This window comes from Scyliorhinus torazame, chromosome 21, assembly GCF_047496885.1.
Source record: "Scyliorhinus torazame isolate Kashiwa2021f chromosome 21, sScyTor2.1, whole genome shotgun sequence".
NCBI lineage: Eukaryota > Metazoa > Chordata > Chondrichthyes > Carcharhiniformes > Scyliorhinidae > Scyliorhinus > Scyliorhinus torazame.
The window spans coordinates 118,025,531-118,052,592 of NC_092727.1; positions in this window are offsets into that span (position 1 = coordinate 118,025,531).

Genomic DNA, 27,062 nt, shown 5'->3' on the forward strand with positions numbered 1-27,062 from the left:
GAATAGAAAAGCTACACATTCCTTAAATGGGGAGAGATTGCAGAACTCTGAAGTACAGAGGGGTTTGGATCTGGGTGCCCTGGTAACATGAATCACAAAAAATGCGTATGCGTATTGCAGATACAGCAAGTGCTCAGGAAGTCAAATGGAATGTCAGTGTTTATTGCAAAGGGCATTGAGTACAAAACTGAAACGTGTTGCTACAGCTATACAGCAACAAATTAGCGTTCTGTGTAGTTTCAGTCTCCTTACTTAAGAAAGCATATATCAATGCATTTAGAAGCCGTCCCGAACAGGCGCCGGAATGAGGCGGCTAGGGGCTTTTCACAATAACTTCATTTGAAGCCTACTTGTGACAATAAGCGATTCCTTCTTTCTTCAGAAAAGGTTGAACAGGTTGGGTCTGCCTCTTCCCACTGGTGTTTAGAAGACAGAGATGATCTTATTGAAACACACGAGATCCTGAGAGGATTTGACTGTGTGGATTATTCAAGGGTGGTTCCCCTTTGTGGGGGAACCTCAAACAAAAATTAGGAGAATTTTTAATCTCTGAAAGGAAACTGGTCTTTGGATTTCTGTTCCCCGCAGAGCAATGGAAACTGGGCCACAAATATATTCAGGGCTGAATTGGACATATTTCTAACCAGGTGTTGTAGTCAAGGGTTATGGGGCTAAGGCAGTAAAGTGGAGTTGATGCCACATATAAATCAGCCATGATATGAGCGTGACGGTGCAGGTTCAGGTGGCTAAATGGTCTACTCATAATCTAATCCTTGTGTGTTCTTTTTCAACTCTCTCCCCTCTTCCACATTTCCTGTCATCCAACACCAGATCCTACATTCCTACCAGCTCCATCCAGACTTAATCAGATGTACATCTGTATTGTTGATTTTGAAACGTGAGCTCTGCCCACGACAATCCCCATCACATTTCGAGGTCCTCATCTGAATCTCACCATCTAGTGGGCCCTGATGGCTCACTTTGTGTTGATCCCAACACTATGTTAGCCTTCAAGTTAAGTGTGGTGCCAGTATGTGAGTGTCAGCTCAAACCATGGACTTTTTCATCAGTGATGCAGTCACCCTCTCCAGGGGCTACTGTCAATGGACTGGCAGCAGTCCTTGGGTGTTTGAATTTATAAAATCAAAGTGAGGTTTGTGGCGTGTGTAAAGGAAGCAAGTGGACTTCCAGTTGTGGCTATGCATAGGTAGGTCGCACGTTCGGCAGCTCCCGCTGGGAACGGACTTTTGGGCTCTCCAGAGAGCCCCAACGGCAATTTTTTGATGGCTTCCAGTGTGGGAAGGTGACAGCAAGGTCCCCCCGACATTATATGTATTGGACCAGGAGTGGAGCGGTTAAAAAAGTGATCCTGGGGCAGCGGAAAGTGCGAGGGAGGAAAAGCAAGATGGCGGCGGGTGGGAGACCAAGCAGCGTGGGCGCAGTGGTCGCAGGAGCAGCAGGAGTTTCTTAAACGCTGCTTTGAGGAGCTGAGGACAGAAATGCTGGCGCCAATGAAGGCGGCGCTTGAGAAGCTTGTGGAGACCCAGAAGGCCCAAGGGACGGCGATCCGGGAGGTGCGGCAAAAAGCCTCGGAGAACGAGGATGAGATCTTGGGCCTGGCGGTGAAGGTGGAGGCGCACGAGGCGCTGCACAAGAGGTGGGCGGAAAAATTCGAGGACCTGGAGAATAGGTCGAGGAGGAAGAATCTTCGGATTCTGGGTCTCCCTGAAGGAGTGGAGGGGCCCGATGCCGGGGCATATATGAGCGCGGTGCTCAATTCGCTGATGGGCGCGGGAGCTTTCCCGAGGCCCCTGGAGCGAGATGGGGCTCATCGGGTCCTGGCAAGGAGACCCAAAGCCAACGAGCCGCCAAGGGCTGTAGTGGTGAGGTTCCACCGCTTTATGGACAGAGAGTGTGTCCTGAGATGGGCCAAAAAAGAGCAGAGGAGCAGGTGGGAGAACACGGAGATCCGAATTTACCAGGACTGGAGTGCGGAGGTGGCTAAGAAGGAGGGCTGGTTTCAACCGGGCTAAGGCGGTGCTCCATCGGAAGGGGGTGAAGTTTGGGATGTTGCGCGATTGTGGGTCACGTTCCAAGATCGGCGCCACTATTTTGAAACGCCCGATGAGGCATGGAACTTTATACAAACTGAAAAGTTGGACTCAAATTGAGGGGTGGTCATGGGGGGATGTTTACTGTGTTTATTGCATTTGGGGAATGTTCTCTTGGTTTGAGTGCTGGGTGGGGATGGGTGAATGGATTTGATGTGGGGGCTGTGGGAGAGTGTGGGCGTCGGTGTTGGGAGGGGCAGGGTCCCACGGAGAAAGAGGGGGAGTGGAGGCCCGGGGATGGGGAGTTGGGGTAAGGCCGCAAAAAGGAGCTGCGCTAGAGGGGGCGGGGCCGGCTCAGGAAAGTGCGGGCTTTTTCCCGCGTTAGGGAAGGATGGGGGTGTGGCCGGGAGGGGGGGAACAGGGTTGCTGCTGTATTGGCCAAAGGGGAGCTGGAAGTATGAGAGGTAGTCGGGGCGGAGGTCCGCAGCCTGGGGGACTGGAGGGTGCGGGAGGCGCGGGCATGTGGCTGGCCTAGAAAAGGAGATGGCTAGTCGGCAGGAGGGCGCGAGTAGCCCCCCAATCCGGCTGATAACTTGGAATGTGAGGGGCTTGATCGGGCCGGTCAAGAGGGCCCGGGTGTTCGCGCACTTAAAGGGGCTGAAGGCAGAAGTGGTTATGCTCTAGGAGACACATCTGAAGGTGGCAGATCAGGTGAGGCTGAGAAAGGGATGGGTAGGGCAGGTCTTTCATTCAGGGCTGGATGCGAAGAACAGACGGGTTGCAATAATGGTGGGGAAAGCGGGTGTCGTTTGAGCACTGAATATTGTAGTGGATAATGGAGGTCGATATGTGATGGTGAGTGGTAGGTTGCAGGGGGTGCGGGTGGTACTAGTGAACATAGATGCCCCAAATTGGGATGATGCCGGATTTATGAAACGCATGCTGGGTCGGATTCCGGATCTGGGGGTAGGAAGCTTGATATTGGGGGGGACGGACTTCAACACGGTGCTGGACCCAGCACTGGACCGCTCTAGGTCCAGGACGGGTAAGAGGCCGGCTGCGGCCAAGGTGCTCAGGGGGTTTATGGACCAGATGGGGGAAGTTGATCCATGGAGGTTTGTCAGGCCGCTGGCCAGGGAATTTTCCTTCTTTTCCCACGTCCATGGAGCCTACTCCCGGATAGATTTTTTCATTTTGAGTAGGGCGCTGATCCCGAAAGTGGAGGAAACGGAGTATTCGGCCATAGCCATCTCAGACCACGCCCTGCACTGGGTGGAGCTGGAGTTGGGGAGGAGAGGGACCAGCGCCCGCTGTGGCGCCTTGATGTGGGATTGTTGGCGGATGAGGGGTGTGCGGGCGGGTGCGGGGGTGCATTTGAAGATATTTGGAGGCCAACGACAACGGGGAGGTGCATGTGGGAGTAGTCTGGGAGGCGCTGAAGGCGGTGGTCAGGGGAGAGCTAATCTCCATGTGATGTCTTGTGCATCACAATACATCAGTAACATCGCAGTTATGTGTGGGTCAGTCAGGAGGAAACCGAAGCGGCATTTTATCGGCTGTTATGAGTTTGCTTCACCTGGTTGTCTATTGGGCCATGTGGGGAGCTGTTGGGGTCTTTCTTTTCAGCAATCTGGTTCCCTTTGAGTGTCGCTAAACTGGAGTGTTAAATATTGCTTGGGAGCCAAGAAATACGTGGGATGGCCTTTCAAAATGATGACTTCAAATCAAATGACTTGAAAAAGGAGATAAAGACGGAGGGAAGAGATTATTTTCTCTCAGCAAATTGAGCTGATGCAACTTTTATTGATCTAGCTCCTTCCAACATAAAACATCCGAATGTGCCTCGTGGGAGCACGAGAACACTGACGGTCAAATGATTGGTCAGAGATGGGTTTTAAGGAGCATCTTACATTAAGAAAGATGTGGAGGGGGGTGTGGTGAGGTTTCGGGGAGGAATTCCAGTGCTTTGGGCCTAGGCAGCTGGAGCCTAAGGGCGCAGGCCGTTCGACCTGGTCTATGTTCTTGTGGATCAGCATCGATCAGCGCATGGCTGCCGGGCCGCCCACGAGAGGGCTCTCTCGAGATTCTCTGGACGCGTTGTGCTCTTGCTCCAGTGGGTGTCAACTCTCACCGAGCCCCCTTAAAGCACCCCCACCTTTCACCCCCTAACCTCCCCGAGGCCTTTTCCTTATTGCCCTGCACAACCACACCCATGAAAAACATCCCCCTCCACCCTCCTTTCTTGGGAATTACCCTTGGGCCCTGACCCTTGGCATTGCCACCCTGGAACCCTTTGCTTTGGGGAACTCGAGCGAGCGCCGTTTGGTACTGGCCCCCACAAACGGGTACCTGATAGAACGGCACTCGCCCGAGTTCCCCAAAGCAAAGGGATTGAATCCCATAGCCTCAGGTTCCTTGGGAATCTGCACATTAGAGTCAGGCTTACGGCCTCGCTCTAACATGCAGATTTGCCAAAACGTGATCCTGCCCATTATGGGCACGATTCTCCTTACAACATCTGGCGAGATTGCGTTGAATCCTGCGAGGCGTTGCAAGTCGATTGCGGGAGTGGAAGATGTTTTTCCGGCGCAGCGTGGCTGGAAGATCGCGCCTCTAAGTTCATTTGTGGTGTATTTATCCGGTGATTCCCGTCGGCTCTGCCGGCGAGTTCCCCACCGCTATTCAATGACACATTGGGCGGGATTCTCTGACCGCAATAGCCCGGCGACCGGAGAATCCCGCCCGAGGTCAATGGAGTTTTCCATTGTCGGAGTCTTGCCCGTGGCGTTCTTACGGCGGGCGGGGCGGAAGAATCCAGCCCTTAGTCACTTTCTTGCGCCCTAGGGAATTTCTCACCGGTTTAGCCCATACTGGGGAGCTAAACTCCGAGATCGGGTCGCATTTTGAAAGGGTGCCCTGATCTCTAAGTGAGCTTGTGGGTCACCCACATCCCCACCCATGGGATGGGCAATGTCACCACCACCTTTCAAACCCCCTTCCACACACCGTTCATGGGCAAAGCCCCCCTAAGGCCCTGACCCTTGGCAGTGCCACCCTGGCACCCCCGGGCACCCTTACACTGCCACCGAGCACCCGGGCAGTGCTCCGGCCAGCTTAGCAGTGCCATGTGGGCACCTTGGCCTGGCCAGTTGTGCATTGCCAAGGTGCCCACATTTCGGGGGAGGGCCAGGAAGCCACCCTGCACTATGCCACACCACCCAGCGGTCTCCGATAGCCAGAAGTCCGCTGGGGGCCTTTCTGCCTGGTCCACGTACTTGTGGAGCAGCATTAATCGGCACCCGGCTGCAGCCTCCCTGGGGAGGCTGGAGAATTGAGGGAGGACGGTATATCCTGGGTGAGTAGATCCTACGTAGGTTTAAGACCTACTTCTGGGAGCGCCGTTTGGTCTCGCCCCTTTTGGGCAGAGTTTCCGACTCTAATGTCTCGCGGGACTCTGGTGAATCCCGTCAGGCACGGAGGCGGTCAGGGGACTCGCTGTAGGCCGCTCTCAAGATTCTCTGGCCACGTTGTGCTCTCGCTTGAGCACAATGCAGCCAGAGAATCGCGCCCATGGCACTACCCCACACCTCCCAAGTGAGGACATCCTCTGGGTGTCAACTCTCACCGTGCCCCCTTAAAGCACCCCCTCCTTTCCAGGACCCCCCAGGATCCCCACCCATCACCCCCTAATCTCCCCGAGGCCTTTTAATTATTGCCCTGCACACCCACACCCATGAAAAACATCCCCCTCCACCCTCCTTTCTTGGGAATTACCCTTGGGCCCTGGCCATTGCCACCCTGGAACTCTTGCACTCGCAACCTGGCAGTGAACCAGCCAGCTTGACAGTGCCACCCAGGCAGTGCCAACATGGCAGTGCCCCACCAGCTCACAGTGCCAGGGTGGCACTCATGTGGCACTACCAAGGTGCCAGACTAGCACTGCCTGGGAACAGAGGTGACATCAGGCATACTGCCCAAAGGGCATGTAGTCGTGGGCCCCGATTCCCGTGTAGAGCTCCATGAGTGCCGTTCCATCAGGTGCCCGTTTGTGGGGGCCAGTATCAAACGGCGCTCGCTTGAGGTCCCCGAAGCAAAGGGATTGAATCCCAAAGCCTCGGGTACCTCGGGAATCTGCACATTAGAGTAAGGCTTACTGCCTCGCTCTAATACGCAGATTTGCCAAAAGGTGATCCTTCCCATTATGGGCACGATTCTCCTTACAACATCTGGCGAGATTGCGTTGAATCTTGCGAGGCGTTGCAAGCCGATTGGATCACGGAAGCGGAAGATGCTTTTCCGGCGCAGCGTGGCTGCTCAGTTAATTTGTGGTGTTTTTTCCGGCAGTTTCCCGTCGGCTCTGCCGGCGAGTCCCCCACCGCTCTTCAATGACACATTGGGCGGGATTCTTCCACCTCAATCGCCCGGCGACCGGAGAATCCCGCCCAAGGTCAATCAATTTTTCTGGGTGCGCCGTTTGGACTCGCCCCTTTTGGGCAGAGTTTCCGACTCTAATGTCTCGCGGGACTCTGGTGAATCCCGTCAGGCACGGAGGCGGTCAGGAGGCTCGCTGTACGCCCCTCTCAAGATTCTCTGGCCACGTTGTGCTCTCGCTTGAGCACAATGCAGCCAGAGAATCGCGCCCATGGCACTACCCCACACCTCCCAAGTGAGGACATCCTCTGGGTGTCAACTCTCACCGAGCCCCCTTAAAGCACCCCCTCCTTTCCAGGACCCCCCAGGGCCCCCACCCATCACCCCCTAATCTCCCTGAGGCCTTTTCCTTATTGCCCTGCACACCCACGAAAAACATCACCCTCCACCCTCCTTTCTTGGGAATTACTCTTGGGCCCTGGCCCTTGGCATTGCCACCCTGGAGCCCTTGCACTGGCAACCTGGCAGTGAACCAGCCAGCTTGACAGTACCACCCAAGCACCTTGGCAGTGCCAACATGGCAGTGCCCCACCAGCTCACAGTGCCAGGGTGGCACCCATGAGGCACTGCCAAGGTGCCAGACTAGCACTGCCAGGGAACAGAGGTGGCACCAGCCACCCTGTGCAAATGGCATGCAGCCGTGGGCCCCGATTCCCTTGGAGACCTCCACGAGTGCCGTTCCATCAGGTGCCCGTTTGTGGGGGCCAGTATCAAACGGCGCTCGCTTGAGGTCCCCGAAGCAAAGGGATTGAATCCCAAAGCCTCAGGTACCTCGAGAATCTGCACATTAGAGTGAGGCTTACTGCCTCGCTCTAACGTGCAGATTTGCCAAAAAATCATCCTGCCCATTATCGGCACGATTCTCCTTCCAACTTCTGGCGAGATTCCGTTGAATCTTGCGAGGCGTTGCAAGCCGATTGGATCATGGAAGCGGGAGATACTTTTCCGGCGCAGCGTGGCTGCTCAGTTCATTTGTGGTGTTTTTTCCGGCAGATTCCCGTCGACTCTGCCGGCGAGTCCCCCACCGCTATTCAATGACACGTTGGGCGGGATTCTCCGATCGCAATCGCCCGGCGACCGGAGAATCCCGCCCAAGGTAAATGAATTTTTCTGGCAGCGCCGTTTGGTCTCGCCCCTTTTGGGCAGAGTTTCCAACTCTAATGTCTCGCGGGACTCTGGTGAATCCCGTCAGGCACGGAGGCGGTCGGGAAGCTCGCTGAGGGCCCCTCTCAAGATTCTCTGGCCACGTTGTGCTCTCGCTTGAGCACAATGCAGCCAGAGAATCGCGCCCATGGCACTACCCCACACCTCACAAGTGAGGACTCCCTCTAGGTGCCCCCCTATTCAAGTTCCACCAAGCCCCCTTAAAGCACCCCCTCCTTTCCTGGACCCCCACCCATCAACCCCTAACCTCCCCGAGACCTTTTCCTTGTTGCCCTGCACACCCACACCCATGAAAAACATCCCCCTCCACCCTCCTTTCTTGGGAATTACCCTTGGGCACTGACCCTTGGCATTGCCACCCTGGAACCCTTGCACTGGCAACGTGGCACCCAAGCAGTGGACCAGTCAGCTTGGCAGTGCCACCCAGGCACCTTGGCAGTGCCAACATGGCAGTGCCCCACCAGCTCACAGCACCAGGATGGCACCCATGTGGCACTGCGAAGGTGCCAGACTAGCACTGCCAGGGTACAGAGGTGGCACCAGCCACCCTGCCCAAAGGGCATGCAGCCATAGGCCTCGATTCCCGTGGAGACCCCCACGAGTGCCGTTCTATCAGGTACCCGTTTGTGGGGGCCAGTACCTAACGGCGCTCACCCGAGGTCCCCAAAGCAAAGGGATTGAATCCCAAAGCCTCAGGTTCCTTGGGAATCTGCACATTAGAGTCAGGCTTACGGCCTCGCTCTAATAGGCAGATTTGCCAAAAAGTGATCCTGCCCATTATGGGCACGATTCTCCTTACAACATCTGGCGAGATTGCGTTGAATCTTGCGAGGCGTTGCAAGTCGATTGGAACACGGGAGCGGAAGATGTTTTTCCGGCGCAGCGTGGCTGGAAGATCGCGCCTCTAAGTTTATTTGTGGTGTAGTTTTCCGGTGATTCCCGTCGGCTCTGCCGGCGAGTTCCCCACCGCTATTCAATGACACATTGGGCGGGATTCTCTGACCGCAATAGCCCGGCGACCGGAGAATCCCGCCCGAGGTCAATGGAGTTTTCCATTGTCGGAGTCATGCCCGGGGCGGGGCGGAAGAATCCAGTCCTTAGTCACTTTCTTGCGCCCTAGGGAATTTCTCACCGGTTTAGCCCATACTGGGGAGCTAAACTCCGAGATCGGGTGGTATTTTGAAAGGGTGCCCTGATCTCTAAGTGAGCTTGTGGGTCACCCACATCCCCACCCATGGGATGGGCAATGTCACCACCACCTATCAAACCCCCTTCCACACACCGTTCATGGGCAAAGCCCACCTAAGGCCCTGACCCTTGGCAGTGCCACCCTGGCACCCCCGGGCACCCTTGCACTGCCACCCGAGCATCCGGGCATTGCTCCAGCCAGCTTGGCAGTGCCATGTGGGCACCTTGGCCTTGCCAGTTGGGCATTGCCAAGGTGCCCACATTCCGGGGGAGGGCCAGGAAGCCACCCTGCACTATGCCACACCACCCAGCAGTCTCCGATAGCCAGAAGACCGCTGGGGGCCTTTCCGCCTGGTCCACGTTCTTGTGGAGCAGCATTAATCGGCACCCGGCTGCAGCCTCCCTGGGGAGGCTGGAGAATTGAGGGAGGACGGTGTATCCTGGGTGAGTAGATCCTAAGTAGGTTCAAGACCTACTTCTGGGAGCGCCGTTTGGTCTCGCCCCTTTTGGGCAGAGTTTCCGACTCCAATGTCTCGCGGGACTCTGGTGAATCCCTTCAGGCACGGATGCGGTCAGGAGACTCGCTGTAGGCCGCTCTCAAGATTCTCTGGCCACGTTGTGCTCTTGCTTGAGCACAATGCAGCCAGAGAATCGCGCCCATGGCACTACCCCACACCTCCCAAGTGAGGACATCCTCTGGGTGTCAACTCTCACCGAGCCCCCTTAAAGCACCCCCTCCTTTCCAGGACCCCCCAGGACCCCCACCCATCAACACCTAATCTCCCCGAGGCCTTTACTTATTGCCCTGCACACCCACACCCATGAAAAACATCCCCCTCCACCCTCCTTTCTTGGGAATTACTCTTGGGCCCTGGCCCTTGGCTTTGCCACCCTGGAACTCTTGCACTGGCAACCTGGCAGTGAACCAGCCAGCTTGACAGTACCACCCAAGCACCTTGGCAGTGCCAACATGGCAGTGCCCCACCAGCTCACAGTGCCAGGGTGGCACCCATGTGGCACTACCAAGGTGCCAGACTAGCACTGCCTGGGAACAGAGGTGACATCAGCCACACTGCCCAAAGAGCATGTAGCCGTGGGCCCCGATTCCCGTGTAGAGCTCCATGAGTGCCGTTCCATCAGGTGCCCGTTTGTGGGGCCCAGTACCAAACGGCGCTCGCTTGAGGTCGCCGAAGCAAAGGGATTGAATCCCAAAGCCTCGGGTACCTCGGGAATCTGCACATTAGAGTAAGGCTTACTGCCTCGCTCTAATACGCAGATTTGCCAAAAAGTGATCCTGCCCATTATCGGCACGATTCTCCTAACAACATCTGGCGAGATTGCGTTGAATCTTGCGAGGCGTTGCAAGTCGATTGGATCACGGAAGCGGAAGATGCTTTTCTGGCGCAGCGTGGCTGCTAAGTTCATTTGTGGTGTTTTTTCCGGCAGATTCCCGTCGGCTCTGCCGGCGAGTCCCCCACCGCTATTCAATGACACATTGGGCGGGATTCTCCGACCGCAATCGCCCGGCGACCGGAGAATCCCGCCCAAGTTAAATGAATTTTTCTGGCAGCGCCGTTTGGTCTCGCCCCTTTTGGGCAGGGTTTCCGACTCTAATGTCTTGCGGGACTCTGGTGAATCCCGTCAGGCACGGAGGCGGTCGGGAAGCTCGCTGAGGGCCCCTCTCAAGATTCTCTGGCCACGTTGTGCTCTCGCTTGAGCACAATGCAGCCAGAGAATCGCGCCCATGGCACTACCCCACACCTCACAAGTGAGGACTCCCTCTAGGTGCCCCCCTATTCAAGTTCCACCAAGCCCCCTTAAAGCACCCCCTCCTTTCCTGGACCCCCACCCATCAACCCCTAACCTCCCCGAGGCCTTTTCCTTGTTGCCCTGCACACCCACACAAAACATCCCCCTCCACCCTCCTTTCTTGGGAATTACCCTTGGGCACTGACCCTTGGCATTGCCACCCTGGAACCCTTGCACTGGCAACCTGGCACCCAAGCAGTGGACCAGTCAGCTTGGCAGTGCCACCCAGGCAGTGCCAACATGGCAGTGCCCCACCAGCTCACAGCACCAGGATGGCACCCATGTGGCACTGCCAAGGTGCCAGACTAGCACTGCCAGGGTACAAAGGTGGCACCAGCCACCCTGCCCAAAGGGCATGCAGCCATAGGTTTCGATTTCCGTGGAGACCCCCACGAGTGCCGTTCTATCAGGTACCCGTTTGTGGGGGCCAGTACCAAACGGCGCTCGCCCGAGTTCCCCAAAGCAAAGGGATTGAATCCCAAAGCCCCAGGTACCTCGGGAATCTGCACATTAGAGTCAGGCTTACGGCCTCGCTCTAACATGCAGATTTGCCAAAAAGTGATCCTGCCCATTATGGGCACGATTCTCCTTACAACATCTGACGAGATTGCGTTGAATCTTGCGAGGCGTTGCAAGTCGATTGGAACACGGGAGCGGAAGATGTTTTTCCGGCGCAGCGTGGCTGGAAGATCGCCCCTCTAAGTTCATTTGTGGTGTATTTTTCCGGCGATTCCCGTTGGCTCTGCCGGCGAGTTCCCCACCGCTATTGAATGACACATGACACATTGGGCGGGATTCTCCGACCGCAATCGCCCGGCAACCGGAGAATCCCGCCCGAGGTCAATGGAGTTTTCCATTGTCGGAGTCTTGCCCGTGGCGTTCTTACGGCGGGCGGGGCGGAAGAATCCAGCCCTTAGTCACTTTCTTGCGCCCTAGGGAATTTCTCACCGGTTTAGCCCATACTGGGGAGCTAAACTCCGAGATCGGGTGGTATTTTGAAAGGGTGCCCTGATCTCTACGTGAGCTTGTGGGTCACCCACATCCCCACCCATGGGATGAGCAATGTCACCACCACCTTTCAAACCCCCTTCCACACACCGTTCATGGGCAAAGCCCCCCCTAAGGCCCTGACCCTTGGCAGTGCCACCCTGGCATCCCCGGGCACCCTTGCACTGCCACCCTAGCACCCGGGCAGTGCTTAGGCCAGCTTGGCAGTGCCATGCGGGCACCTTGGCCTTACCAGTTGGGCATTGCCAAGGTGCCCACATTCCGGGGGAGGGTCAGGAAGCCACCCAACACTATCCCACACCACCCAGAGGTCTCCAATAGCCAGAAGACCCCTGGGGGCCTTTCCTCCGGGTCCACGTTCTTGTGGAGCAGCATTAATCGGCACCCGGCTGCAGCCTCCCTGGGGAGGCTGGAGAATTGAGGGAGGACGGTGTATCCTGGGTGAGTAGATCCTAAGTAGGTTTAAGACCTACTTCTGGGAGCGCCGTTTGGTCTCGCCCCTTTTGGGCAGAGTTTCCGACTCCAAAGTCTCGCGGGACTCTGGTGAATCCCGTCAGGCGCGGAGGCGGTCAGGAGGCTCGATGTAGGCCCCTCTCAAGATTCTCTGGCCGCGTTGTGCTCTCGCTTGAGCACAATGCAGCCAGAGAATCACGCCCATGGCACTACCCCACACCTCCCAAGTGAGGACACCCTCTGGGTGTCATCTCTCACCGAGCCCCCTTAAAGCACCCCCTCCTTTCCAGGTCGCCCACCCATCACCCCCTAACCTCCCGAGGCCCTTTCCTTATTGCCCTGCACACCCACACCCATGAAAAACACCCCCGCCACCCTCCTTTCTTGGGAATTACCCTTGGGCCCTGACCCTTGGCATTGCCACCTGGAACCCTTGCACTGGCAACCTGGCAGTGCACCAGCCAGCTTGACAGTGCCACCCAAGCACCTTGGCAGTGCCAACATGGCAGTGCCCCACCAGCTCACAGTGCCAGGATGGCACCCATGTGGCACTGCCAAGGTGCCAGACGAGCACTGCCAGGGAACAGAGGTGGCACCAGCCACCCTGCCCAAAGGGCATGCAGCCATAGGCCCCGATTCCTGTGTAGAGCTCCATGAGTGCCGTTCCATCTGGTGCCGGTTTGTGGGGGCCAGTATCAAACGGCGCTCGCCCGAGGTCCCCGAAGCAAAGGGATTGAATCCCAAAGCCTCAGGTACCTCGAGAATCTGCACATTAGAGTGAGGCTTACTGCCTCGCTCTAACGTGCAGATTTGCCAAAAAATCATCCTGCCCATTATCGGCACGATTCTCCTTCCAACTTCTGGCGAGATTCCGTTGAATCTTGCGAGGCGTTGCAAGCCGATTGGATCACGGAAGCGGGAGATACTTTTCCGGCGCAGCGTGGCTGCTCAGTTCATTTGTGGTGTTTTTTTCCGGCCGATTCCCGTCGGCTCTGCCGGCGTGTCCCCCACCGCTATTCAATGACACATTGGGCGGGATTCTCCGACCGCAATCGCCCGGCGACCGGAGAATCCCGCCCCAAGGTCAATGAATCTTTCTGGGAGCGCCGTTTGGTCTCGCCCCTTTTGGGCAGAGTTTCCGACTCTAATGTCTCGCGGGACTCTGGTGAATCCCGTCAGGCACGGAGGGGGTCGGGAAGTTCGCTGAGGGCCCCTCTCAAGATTCTCTGGCCAGGTTGTGCTCTCGCTGGAAAACAATGGAGCCAGAGAATCGCGCCCATGGCACTACCCCACACCTCCCAAGTAAGGACACCCTCTGGGTGCCCCCCTATTCAAGTCCCACCAGGCCCCCTTAAAGCACCCCCTCCTTTCCAGGACCACCACCCATCACCCCCTAACCTCCCCGAGGCCTTTTCCTTATTCCCCTGCACACCCACACCCATGAAAAACATCCCCCTCCACCCTCCTTTCTTGGGAATTTCCCTTGGGCCCTGACCCTTGGCATTGCCACCCTGGAACCCTTGCACTGGCAACCTGGCACCCAAACAGTGGACCAGTCAGCTTGGCAGTGCCACCCAGGCACCTTGGCAGTGCCAACATGGCAGTGCCCCACCAGCTCACAGTGCCAGGATGGCACCCATGTGGCACTGCCAAGGTGCCAGACTAGCACTGCCAGGGTACAGAGGTTGCACCAGCCACCCTGCCCAAAGGGCATGTAGCCGTGGGCCCCGATTCCCGTGTAGACCTCCATGAGTGCCGTTCTATCAGGTACCCGTTTGTGGGGGCCAGTACCAAACGGCGCTCACCCGAGGTCCCTGAAGCAAAGGGATTGAATCCCAAAGCCTCAGGTTCCTTGGGAATCTGCACATTAGAGTCAGGCTTACTGCCTCGTTCTAATACGCAGATTTGCCAAAAGGTGATCCTGCCCATTATGGGCACGATTCTCCTTACAACATCTGGCGAGATTGCGTTGAATCTTGCGAGGCGTTGCAAGTCGATTGGAACACGGGAGCGGAAGATGTTTTTCCGGCGCAGCGTGGCTGGAAGATCGCGCCTCTAAGTTCATTTGTGGTGTATTTTTCCGGCGATTCCCGTCGGCTCTGCCGGCGAGCCCCCCACCGCTATTCAATGACACATTGGGCGGGATTCTCCGACCGCTATCGCCCGGCGACCGGAGTCTCCCGCCCTAGGTCAATGGAGTTTTCCATTGTCGGAGTCTTGCCCGTGGCGTTGTTACGGCGGGCGGGGCGGAAGAATCCAGCCCTTAGTCACTTTCTTGCGCCCTAGGGAATTTCTCACCGGTTTAGCCCATACTGGGGAGCTAAACTCCGAGATCGCGTGGTATTTTGAAAGGGTGCACTGATCTCTAAGTGAGCTTGTGGGTCACCCACATCCCCACCCATGGGATGGGCAATGTCACCACCACCTTTCAAACCCCCTTCCACACACCTTTCATGGGCAAAGCCCCCCAAAGGCCCTGACCCTTGGCATTGCCACACTGGCACCCCCGGGCACCCTTGCACTGCCACCCTAGCACCCGTGCAGTGCTCCGACCAGCTTGGCAGTGCCATGCGGGCACCTTGGCCATACCAGTTGGGCATTGCCAAGGTGCCCACATTCCGGGGGAGGGCCAGGAAGCCACCCTGCACTATCCCACACCACCCAGAGGTCTCCAATAGCCAGCAGACCCCTGGGGGCCTTTCCGCCAGGTCCACGTTCTTGTGGAGCAGCATTAATCGGCACCCGGCTGCAGCCTCCCTGGGGAGGCTGGAGAATTGAGGGAGGACGGTGTATGCTGGGTGAGTAGATCCTAAGTAGGTTCAAGACCTACTTCTGGGAGCGCCGTTTGGTCACACCCATTTTGGCAGAGTTTCCGACTCCAATGTCTCGCGGACTCTGGTGAATCCCGTCAGGCACGGAGGCGGTCAGGAGGCTCGCTGAGGGCCCCTCTCAAGATTCTCTGACCATGTTGTGCTCTCGCTTGAGCACAATGCAGCCAGAGAATCGTGCCCATGGCACTACCCCACACCTCCCAAGTGAGGACACCCTCTGGGTGCCCCCCTCTTCAAGTTCCACCAAGCCCTCTTAAAGCACCCCCTCCTTTCCTGAACCCCCAAAGCACCCCCTCCTTTCCTGGACCCCCACCCATCACCCCCTAATCTTCCCGAGGCCTTTTCCTTATTGCCCTGCACACCCACACCCATGAAAAACATCCCCCTCCATCCTCCTTTTTTGGGAATTACCCTTGGGCCCTGGCCATTGCCACCCTGGAACTCTTGCACTGGCAACCTGGCAGTGAACCAGCCAGCTTGACAGTGCCACCCAGGCAGTGCCAACATGGCAGTGCCCCACCAGCTCACAGTGCCAGGGTGGCACCCATGTGGCACTACCAAGGTGCCAGACTAGCACTGCCTGGGAACAGAGGTGACATCAGCCACCCTGCGCAAAGAGCATGTAGCCGTGGGCCCCGATTCCCGTGTAGAGCTCCATGAGTGCCGTTCCATCAGGTGCCCGTTTGTGGGGGCCAGTATCAAACGGCGCTCGCTTGAGGTCCCCGAAGCAAAGGGATTGAATCCCAAAGCCTCAGGTACCTCGAGAATCTGCACATTAGAGTCAGGCTTACTGCCTCGCTCTAATACGCAGATTTGCCAAAAGGTGATCCTTCCCATTATGGGCACGATTCTCCTTACAACATCTGGCGAGATTGCGTTGAATCTTGCGAGGCGTTGCAAGCCGATTGGATCACGGAAGCGGGAGATACTTTTCCGGCGCAGCGTGGCTGCTAAGTTCATTTGTGGTGTTTTTTCCGGCAGTTTCCCGTCGGCTCTGCCGGCGAGTCCCCCACCGCTCTTCAATGACACATTGGGCGGGATTCTCCGACCGCAATCGCCCGGCGACCGGAGAATCCCGCCCAAGGTCAATGAATTTTTCTGGGTGCGCCGTTTGGTCTCGCCCCTTTTGGGCAGAGTTTCCGACTCTAATGTCTCGCGGGACTCTGGTGAATCCCGTCAGGCACGGAGGCGGTCAGGAGGCTCGCTGTACGCGCCTCTCAAGATTCTCTGGCCACGTTGTGCTCTCGCTTGAGCACAATGCAGCCAGAGAATCACGCCCATGGCACTACCCCACACCTCCCAAGTGAGGACATCCTCTGGGTGTCAACTCTCACCGAGCCCCCTTAAAGCACCCCCTCCTTTCCAGGACCCCCCCCCCCCCCCATCACCCCCTAATCTCCCCGAGGCCTTTTAATTATTGCCCTACACACCCACACCCATGAAAAATATCACCCTCCACCCTCCTTTCTTGGGAATTACTCTTGGGCCCTGGCCCTTGGCATTGCCACCCTGGAACTCTTGCACTGGCAACCTGGCAGTGAACCAGCCAGCTTGACAGTACCACCCAAGCACCTTGGCAGTGCCAACATGGCAGTGCCCCACCAGCTCACAGTGCCAGGATGGCACCCATGTGGCACTGCCAAGGTGCCAGATGAGCACTGCCAGGGAACAGAGGTGGCACCAGCCACCCTGCCCAAAGGGCATGCAGCCATAGGCCCCGATTCCTGTGTAGAGCTCCACGAGTGCCGTTCCATCAGATGCCCGTTTGTGGGGGCCAGTATCAAACGGCGCTCGCCCGAGGTCCCCGAAGCAAAGGGATTGAATCCCAAAGCCTCAGTTACCTCGAGAATCTGCACATTAGAGTAAGGCTTACTGCCTCGCTCTAACGTGCAGATTTGCCAAAAAGTGATCCTGCCCATTATGGGCACGATTCTCCTTACAACATCTGGCGAGATTGCGTTGAATCTTGCGAGGCGTTGCAAGCCGATTGGATCACGGAAGTGGAAGATGCTTTTCTGGCGCAGCGTGGCTGCTAAGTTCATTTGTGGTGTTTTTTCCGGCAGATTCCCGTCGGCTAAGCCGGCGAGTCCCCCACCGCTCTTCAATGACACATTGGGCGGGATTCTCCGACCGCAATCGCCCGGCGACCGGAGAATCCCGCCCAAGGTCAATCAATTTTTCTGGCAGCGCCGTTTGGTCTCGCCCCTTTTGGGCAGAGTTTCCGACTCTAATGTCTCGCGGGACTCTGGTGAATCCCGTCAGGCACGGAGGTGGTCGGGAAGCTCGCTGAGGGCCCCTCTCAAGATTCTCTGGCCACGTTGTGCTCTCGCTTGAGCACAATGCAGCCAGAGAATTGTGCCCATGGGACTACCCCACATCTCCCAAGTGAGGACTCCCTCTAGGTGCCCCCCTCTTCAACTCCCACCAGGCCTCCTTAAAGCACCCCCTCCTTTCCAGGACCCCACCCATCACCCCCTAACCTCCCCGAGGCCTTTTCCTTCTTGCCCTGCACACCCATGAAAAACATCCCCCTCCACCCTCCTTTCTTGGGAATTACCCTTGGGCCCTGACCCTTGGCATTGCCACCCTGGAAGCCTTGCACTGGCAACCTGGCACCCAAGCAGTGGACCAGTCAGCTTGGCAGTGCCACCCAGGCACCTTGGCAGTGCCAACATGGCAATGCCCCACCAGCTCACATCACCAGGATGGCACCCATGTGGCACTGCCAAGGTGCCAGACTAGCACTGCCAGGGTACAAAGGTGGCACCAGCCACCCTGCCCAAAGGGCATGCAGCCATAGGTTTCGATTTCCGTGGCGACCCCCACGAGTGCCGTTCTATCAGGTACCCGTTTGTGGGGGCCAGTACCAAACGGCGCTCGCCCGAGTTGCCCAAAGCAAAAGGATTGAATCCCAAAGCCTCAGGTACCTCGGGAATCTGCACATTAGAGTCAGGCTTACGGCCTCGCTCTAACATGCAGATTTGCCAAAAAGTGATCCTGCCCATTATGGGCACGATTCTCCTTAAAACATCTGGCGAGATTGCGTTGAAACTTGCGAGGCGTTGCAAGTCGATTGGAACACGGGAGCGGAAGATGTTTTTCCGGCGCAGCGTGGCTGGAAGAACGCCCCTCTAAGTTCATTTGTGGTGTATTTTTCCGGCGATTCCCGTCGGCTCTGCCGGCGAGTTCCCCACCGCTATTGAATGACACATTGGGCGGGATTCTCCGACCGCAATCGCCCGGCAACCGGAGAATCCCGCCCGAGGTCAATGGAGTTTTCCATTGTCGGAGTCTTGCCCGTGGCGTTCTTACGGCGGGCGGGGCGGAAGAATCCAGCCCTTAGTCACTTTCTTGCGCCCTAGGGAATTTCTCACCGGTTTAGCCCATACTGGGGAGCTAAACTCCGAGATCGGGTGGTATTTTGAAAGGGTGCCCTGATCTCTACGTGAGCGTGTGGGTCACCCACATCCCCACCCATGGGATGGGCAATGTCACCACCACCTTTCAAACCCCCTTCCACACACCGTTCATGGGCAAAGCCCCCACTAAGGCCCTGACCCTTGGCAGTGCCACCCTGGCATCCCCGGGCACCCTTGCACTGCCACCCTAGCACCCGGGCAGTGCTTAGGCCAGCTTGGCAGTGCCATGCGCGCACCTTGGCCTTACCAGTTGGGCATTGGCAAGGTGCCCACATTCCGGGGGAGGGTCAGGAAGCCACCCAACACTATCCCACACCACCCAGAGGTCTCCAATAGCCAGAAGACCCCTGGGGGCCTTTCCTCCGGGTCCACGTTCTTGTGGAGCAGCATTAATCGGCACCCGGCTGCAGCCTCCCTGGGGAGGCTGGAGAATTGAGGGAGGACGGTGTATCCTGGGTGAGTAGATCCTAAGTAGGTTTAAGACCTACTTCTGGGAGCGCCGTTTGGTCTCGCCCCTTTTGGGCAGAGTTTCCGACTCCAATGTCTCGCGGGACTCTGGTGAATCCCGTCAGGCGCGGAGGCGGTCAGGAGGCTCGATGTAGGCCCCTCTCAAGATTCTCTGGCCGCGTTGTGCTCTCACTTGAGCACAATGCAGCCAGAGAATCACGCCCATGGCACTACCCCACACCTCCCAAGTGAGGACACCCTCTGGGTGTCATCTCTCACCGAGCCCCCTTAAAGCACCCCCTCCTTTCCAGGTCGCCCACCCATCACCCCCTAACCTCCCGAGGCCCTTTCCTTATTGCCCTGCACACCCACACCCATGAAAAACACCCCCGCCACCCTCCTTTCTTGGGAATTACCCTTGGGCCCTGACCCTTGGCATTGCCACCTGGAACCCTTGCACTGGCAACCTGGCAGTGCACCAGCCAGCTTGACAGTGCCACCCAAGCACCTTGGCAGTGCCAACATGGCAGTGCCCCACCAGCTCACAGTGCCAGGATGGCACCCATGTGGCACTGCCAAGGTGCCAGACGAGCACTGCCAGGGAACAGAGGTGGCACCAGCCACCCTGCCCAAAGGGCATGCAGCCATAGGCCCCGATTCCTGTGTAGAGCTCCACGAGTGCCGTTCCATCAGATGCCCGTTTGTGGGGGCCAGTATCAAACGGCGCTCGCCCGAGGTCCCCGAAGCAAAGGGATTGAATCCCAAAGCCTCAGTTACCTCGAGAATCTGCACATTAGAGTCAGGCTTACGGCCTCGCTCTAACGTGCAGATTTGCCAAAAAGTGATCCTGCCCATTATGGGCACGATTCTCCTTACAACATCTGGCGAGATTGCGTTGAATCTTGCGAGGCGTTGCAAGCCGATTGGATCACGGAAGTGGAAGATGCTTTTCTGGCGCAGCGTGGCTGCTAAGTTCATTTGTGGTGTTTTTTCCGGCAGATTCCCGTCGGCTAAGCCGGCGAGTCCCCCACCGCTCTTCAATGACACATTGGGCGGGATTCTCCGACCGCAATCGCCCGGCGACCGGAGAATCCCGCCCAAGGTCAATCAATTTTTCTGGCAGCGCCGTTTGGTCTCGCCCCTTTTGGGCAGAGTTTCCGACTCTAATGTCTCGCGGGACTCTGGTGAATCCCGTCAGGCACGGAGGTGGTCGGGAAGCTCGCTGAGGGCCCCTCTCAAGATTCTCTGGCCACGTTGTGCTCTCGCTTGAGCACAATGCAGCCAGAGAATTGTGCCCATGGGACTACCCCACATCTCCCAAGTGAGGACTCCCTCTAGGTGCCCCCCTCTTCAACTCCCACCAGGCCTCCTTAAAGCACCCCCTCCTTTCCAGGACCCCACCCATCACCCCCTAACCTCCCCGAGGCCTTTTCCTTCTTGCCCTGCACACCCATGAAAAACATCCCCCTCCACCCTCCTTTCTTGGGAATTACCCTTGGGCCCTGACCCTTGGCATTGCCACCCTGGAAGCCTTGCACTGGCAACCTGGCACCCAAGCAGTGGACCAGTCAGCTTGGCAGTGCCACCCAGGCACCTTGGCAGTGCCAACATGGCAATGCCCCACCAGCTCACATCACCAGGATGGCACCCATGTGGCACTGCCAAGGTGCCAGACTAGCACTGCCAGGGTACAAAGGTGGCACCAGCCACCCTGCCCAAAGGGCATGCAGCCATAGGTTTCGATTTCCGTGGCGACCCCCACGAGTGCCGTTCTATCAGGTACCCGTTTGTGGGGGCCAGTACCAAACGGCGCTCGCCCGAGTTGCCCAAAGCAAAAGGATTGAATCCCAAAGCCTCAGGTACCTCGGGAATCTGCACATTAGAGTCAGGCTTACGGCCTCGCTCTAACATGCAGATTTGCCAAAAAGTGATCCTGCCCATTATGGGCACGATTCTCCTTAAAACATCTGGCGAGATTGCGTTGAAACTTGCGAGGCGTTGCAAGTCGATTGGAACACGGGAGCGGAAGATGTTTTTCCGGCGCAGCGTGGCTGGAAGAACGCCCCTCTAAGTTCATTTGTGGTGTATTTTTCCGGCGATTCCCGTCGGCTCTGCCGGCGAGTTCCCCACCGCTATTGAATGACACATTGGGCGGGATTCTCCGACCGCAATCGCCCGGCAACCGGAGAATCCCGCCCGAGGTCAATGGAGTTTTCCATTGTCGGAGTCTTGCCCGTGGCGTTCTTACGGCGGGCGGGGCGGAAGAATCCAGCCCTTAGTCACTTTCTTGCGCCCTAGGGAATTTCTCACCGGTTTAGCCCATACTGGGGAGCTAAACTCCGAGATCGGGTGGTATTTTGAAAGGGTGCCCTGATCTCTACGTGAGCGTGTGGGTCACCCACATCCCCACCCATGGGATGGGCAATGTCACCACCACCTTTCAAACCCCCTTCCACACACCGTTCATGGGCAAAGCCCCCACTAAGGCCCTGACCCTTGGCAGTGCCACCCTGGCATCCCCGGGCACCCTTGCACTGCCACCCTAGCACCCGGGCAGTGCTTAGGCCAGCTTGGCAGTGCCATGCGCGCACCTTGGCCTTACCAGTTGGGCATTGGCAAGGTGCCCACATTCCGGGGGAGGGTCAGGAAGCCACCCAACACTATCCCACACCACCCAGAGGTCTCCAATAGCCAGAAGACCCCTGGGGGCCTTTCCTCCGGGTCCACGTTCTTGTGGAGCAGCATTAATCGGCACCCGGCTGCAGCCTCCCTGGGGAGGCTGGAGAATTGAGGGAGGACGGTGTATCCTGGGTGAGTAGATCCTAAGTAGGTTTAAGACCTACTTCTGGGAGCGCCGTTTGGTCTCGCCCCTTTTGGGCAGAGTTTCCGACTCCAATGTCTCGCGGGACTCTGGTGAATCCCGTCAGGCGCGGAGGCGGTCAGGAGGCTCGATGTAGGCCCCTCTCAAGATTCTCTGGCCGCGTTGTGCTCTCACTTGAGCACAATGCAGCCAGAGAATCACGCCCATGGCACTACCCCACACCTCCCAAGTGAGGACACCCTCTGGGTGTCATCTCTCACCGAGCCCCCTTAAAGCACCCCCTCCTTTCCAGGTCGCCCACCCATCACCCCCTAACCTCCCGAGGCCCTTTCCTTATTGCCCTGCACACCCACACCCATGAAAAACACCCCCGCCACCCTCCTTTCTTGGGAATTACCCTTGGGCCCTGACCCTTGGCATTGCCACCTGGAACCCTTGCACTGGCAACCTGGCAGTGCACCAGCCAGCTTGACAGTGCCACCCAAGCACCTTGGCAGTGCCAACATGGCAGTGCCCCACCAGCTCACAGTGCCAGGATGGCACCCATGTGGCACTGCCAAGGTGCCAGACGAGCACTGCCAGGGAACAGAGGTGGCACCAGCCACCCTGCCCAAAGGGCATGCAGCCATAGGCCCCGATTCCTGTGTAGAGCTCCACGAGTGCCGTTCCATCTGGTGCCGGTTTGTGGGGCCCAGTATCAAATGGCGCTCGCCCGAGGTCCCCGAAGCAAAGGGATTGAATCCCAAAGCCTCAGGTACCTCGAGAATCTGCACATTAGAGTCAGGCTTACTGCCTCGCTCTAACGTGCAGATTTGCCAAAAAATCATCCTGCCCATTATGGGCACGATTCTCCTTACAACATCTGGCGAGATTGCGTTGAATCTTGCGAGGCGTTGCAAGCCGATTGGATCACGGAAGCGGGAGATACTTTTCCGGCGCAGCGTGGCTGCTCAGTTCATTTGTGGTGTTTTTTTCCGGCCGATTCCCGTCGGCTCTGCCGGCGTGTCCCCCACCGCTATTCAATGACACATTGGGCGGGATTCTCCGACCGCAATCGCCCGGCGACCGGAGAATCCTGCCCCAAGGTCAATGAATCTTTCTGGGAGCGCCATTTGGTCTCGCCCCTTTTGGGCAGAGTTTCCGACTCTAATGTCTCGCGGGACTCTGGTGAATCCCGTCAGGCACGGAGGCGGTCAGGAGGCTCGCTGTAGGCCGCTCTCAAGATTCTCTGGCCAGGTTGTGCTCTCGCTGGAAAACAATGGAGCCAGAGAATCACGCCCATGGCACTACCCCACACCTCACAAGTAAGGACACCCTCTGGGTGCCCCCCTATTCAAGTCCCACCAGGCCCCCTTAAAGCACCCCCTCCTTTCCAGGACCACCACCCATCACCCCCTAACCTCCCCGAGGCCTTTTCCTTATTCCCCTGCACACCCACACCCATGAAAAACATCCCCCTCCACCCTCCTTTCTTGGGAATTTCCCTTGGGCCCTGACCCTTGGCATTGCCACCCTGGAACCCTTGCACTGGCAACCTGGCACCCAAACAGTGGACCAGTCAGCTTGGCAGTGCCACCCAGGCACCTTGGCAGTGCCAACATGGCAGTGCCCCACCAGCTCACAGTGCCAGGATGGCACCCATGTGGCACTGCCAAGGTGCCAGACTAGCACTGCCAGGGAACAGAGGTTGCACCAGCCACCCTGCCCAAAGGGCATGTAGCCGTGGGCCCCGATTCCCGTGTAGACCTCCATGAGTGCCGTTCTATCAGGTACCCGTTTGTGGGGGCCAGTACCAAACGGCGCTCACCCGAGGTCCCTGAAGCAAAGGGATTGAATCCCAAAGCCTCAGGTACCTCGGGAATCTGCACATTAGAGTCAGGCTTACGGCCTCGCTCTAATACGCAGATTTGCCAAAAAGTGATCCTGCCCATTATGGGCACGATTCTCCTTACAACATCTGGCGAGATTGCGTTGAATCTTGCGAGGCGTTGCAAGCCGATTGGAACACGGAAGCGGAAGATGCTTTTACGGCGCAGCGTGGCTGCTAAGTTCATTTGTGGTGTTTTTTCCGTCAGATTCCCGTCGGCTCTGCCGGCGAGTTCCCCACCGCTATTCAATGTCACATTGGGCGGGATTCTCCGACCGCTATCGCCCGGCGACCGGAGTCTCCCGCCCGAGGTCAATGGAGTTTTCCATTGTCGGAGTCTTGCCCGTGGCGTTCTTACGGCGGGCGGGGCGGAAGAATCCAGCCCTTAGTCAATTTCTTGCGCCCTAGGGAATTTCTCATCGGTTTAGCCCATACTGGGATGCTAAACTCCGAGATCGAGTGGTATTTTGAAAGGGTGCCCTGATCTCTAAGTGAGCTTGTGGGTCACCCACATCCCCACCCATGGGATGGGCAATGTCACCACCACCTTTCAAACCCCCTTCCACACACCGTTCATGGGCAAAGCCCCCCTAAGGCCCTGACCCTTGGCAGTGCCACACTGGCACCCCTGGGCACCCTTGCACTGCCACCCTAGCACCCGGGCAGTGCTCCGGCCAGCTTGGCAGTGCCATGCGGGCACCTTGGCCATACCAGTTGGGCATTGCCAAGGTGCCCACATTCCGGGGGAGGGCCAGGAAGCCACCCTGCACTATCCCACACCACCCAGAGGTCTCCAATAGCCAGAAGACCCCTGGGGGCCAATCCGCCTGGTCCACGTTCTTGTGGAGCAGCATTAATCGGCAACAGGCTGCAGCATCCCTGGGGAGGCTGGAGAATTGAGGGAGGACGGTGTATCCTGGGTGAGTAGATCCTAAGTAGGTTTAAGACCTACTTCTGGGAGCGCCGTTTGGTCACACCCATTTTGGCAGAGTTTCCGACTCCAATGTCTCGCGGACTCTGGTGAATCCCGTCAGGCATGGAGGCGGTCAGGAGGCTCGCTGAGGGCCCCTCTCAAGATTCTCTGGCCACGTTGAGCTCTCGCTTGAGCACAATGCAGCCAGAGAATCGCGCCCATGGCACTACCCCACACCTCCCAAGTGAGGACACCCTCTGGGTGCCCCCCTCTTCAAGTTCCACCAAGCCCCCTTAAAGCACCCCATCCTTTCCTGTACCCCCACCCATCACCCCCTAACCTCCCCGACGCCTTTTCCTTATTCCCCTGCACACCCACACCCATGAAACATATCCCCCTCCACCCTCCTTTCTTGGGAATTACCCTTGGGCCCTGACCCTTGGCATTGCCACCCTGGAACCCTTGCACTGGCAACCTGGCAGTGCACCAGCCAGCTTGACAGTGCCACCCAAGCACCTTGGCAGTGCCAACATGGCAATGCCCCACCAGCTCACAGTGCCAGGGTGGCACCCATGTGGCACTGCCAAGGTGCCAGACTAGCACTGCCAGGGAACAGAGGTGGCACCAGCCAACCTGTGCAAATGGCATGCAGCCGTGGACCCCGATTCCCGTGTAGAGCTCCATGAGTGCCGTTCCATCAGGTGCCCGTTTGTGGGGGCCAGTATCAAACGGCGCTCGCTTGAGGTCCCCGAAGCAAAGGGATTGAATCCCAAATCCTCAGGTACCTCGAGAATCTGCACATTAGAGTCAGGCTTACTGCCTCGCTCTAAGGTGCAGATTTGCCAAAAAATCATCCTGCCCATTATGGGCACGATTCTCCTTACAACATCTGGCGAGATTGCGTTGAATCTTGCGAGGCGTTGCAAGCCGATTGGATCACGGAAGCGGAAGATGCTTTTCCGGCGCAGCGTGGCTGCTAAGTTCATTTGTGGTGTTTTTTCCGGCAGATTCCCGTCGGCTCTGCCGGCGAGTCCCCCACCGCTATTCAATGACACATTGGGCGGGATTCTCCGACCGCAATCGCCCGGCGACCGGAGAATCCTGCCCAAGGTCAATCAATTATTCTGGGAGCGCCATTTGGTCTCACCCCTTTTGGGCAGAGTTTCCGACTCTAATGTGTCGCGGGACTCTGGTGAATCCCGTCAGGCACGGAGGCGGTCGGGAAGCTCGCTGTACGCCCCTCTCAAGATTCTCTGGCCACGTTGTGCTCTCGCGTGAGCACAATGCAGCCAGAGAATTGCGCCCATGGCACTACCCCACACCTCCCAAGTGAGGACACCCTCTGGGTGCCCCCCTCTTCAAGTCCCACCAGGCCCCCTTAAAGCACCCCCTCCTTTCCAGGACCCCCACCCATCACCCCCTAACCTTCCCGAGGCCTTTTCCTTATTGCCCTGCACACCCACACCCATGAAAAACATCCCCCTCCACCCTCCTTTCTTGGGAATTACCCTTGGGCCCTGACCCTTGGCATTGCCACCCTGGAACCCTTGCACTGGCAACCTGGCACCCAAGCAGTGGACCAGTCAGCTTGGCAGTGCCACCCAGGCACCTTGGCAGTGCCAACATGGCAGTGCCCCACCAGCTCACAGTGCCAGGATGGCACCCATGTGGCACTGCCAAGGTGCCAGACTAGCACTGCCAGGGTACAGAGGTGGCACCAGCCACCCTGCCCAAAGGGCATGCAGCCATAGGCCCCAATTCCCGTGGAGACCCCCTCACCTGCCGTTCCATCAGGTACCCGTTTGTGGGGGCCAGTACCAAACGGCGCTCGCCCGAGTTCCCCGAAGCAAAGGGATTGAATCCCAAAGCCTCAGGTACCTCGGGAATCTGCACATTAGAGTGAGGCTTACGGCCTCGCTCTAACACGCAGATTTGCCAAAAAGTGATCCTGCCCATTATGGGCACGATTCTCCTTACAACATCTGACGAGATTGCGTTGAACCTTGCGAGGCGTTGCAAGTCGATTGGAACACGGGAGCGGAGATGCTTTTCCGGCGCAGCGTGGCTGGAAGATCGCGCCTCTAAGTTCATTTGTGGTGTATTTTTCCGGCCGATTCCCGTCGGCTCTGCTGGCGAGTTCCCCACCGCTATTCAATGACACATTGGGCGGGATTCTCCGACCGCTATCGCCCGGCGACCGGAGTCTCCCGCCCGAGGTCAATGGAGTTTTCCATTGTCGGAGTCTTGCCCGTGGCGTTCTTACGGCGGGCGGGGCGGAAGAATCCAGCCCTTAGTCGCTTTCTTGCGCCCTCGGGAATTTCTCACCGGGGGGCCTGACCCTTGGCATTGCCACCCTGGAACCCTGGAACAAGCAGTGGACCAGTCAGTTTGGCAGTGCCACCTAGGCACGTTTGCAGTGCTAGGGAGGCAGTGCCAAGGTGCCAGCGAGATAGTGCCACGATGCCCATGTCCAGGGGAGGAGGGCCAGGAAGACACACTACACCAACCGTGTCCACCCTGGGGTCTCCGATGGCCTGGGAAACCCCCGGGTGCCGTTCCGCCTGGTCAACGTTCTTGTGGACCAGTATTGAATGGCGCCTGGCTCTAGCCTCCCTGGGGAGGCCGGAGAATCGAGTGAGGACGGTGTATCCCGGGTGAGT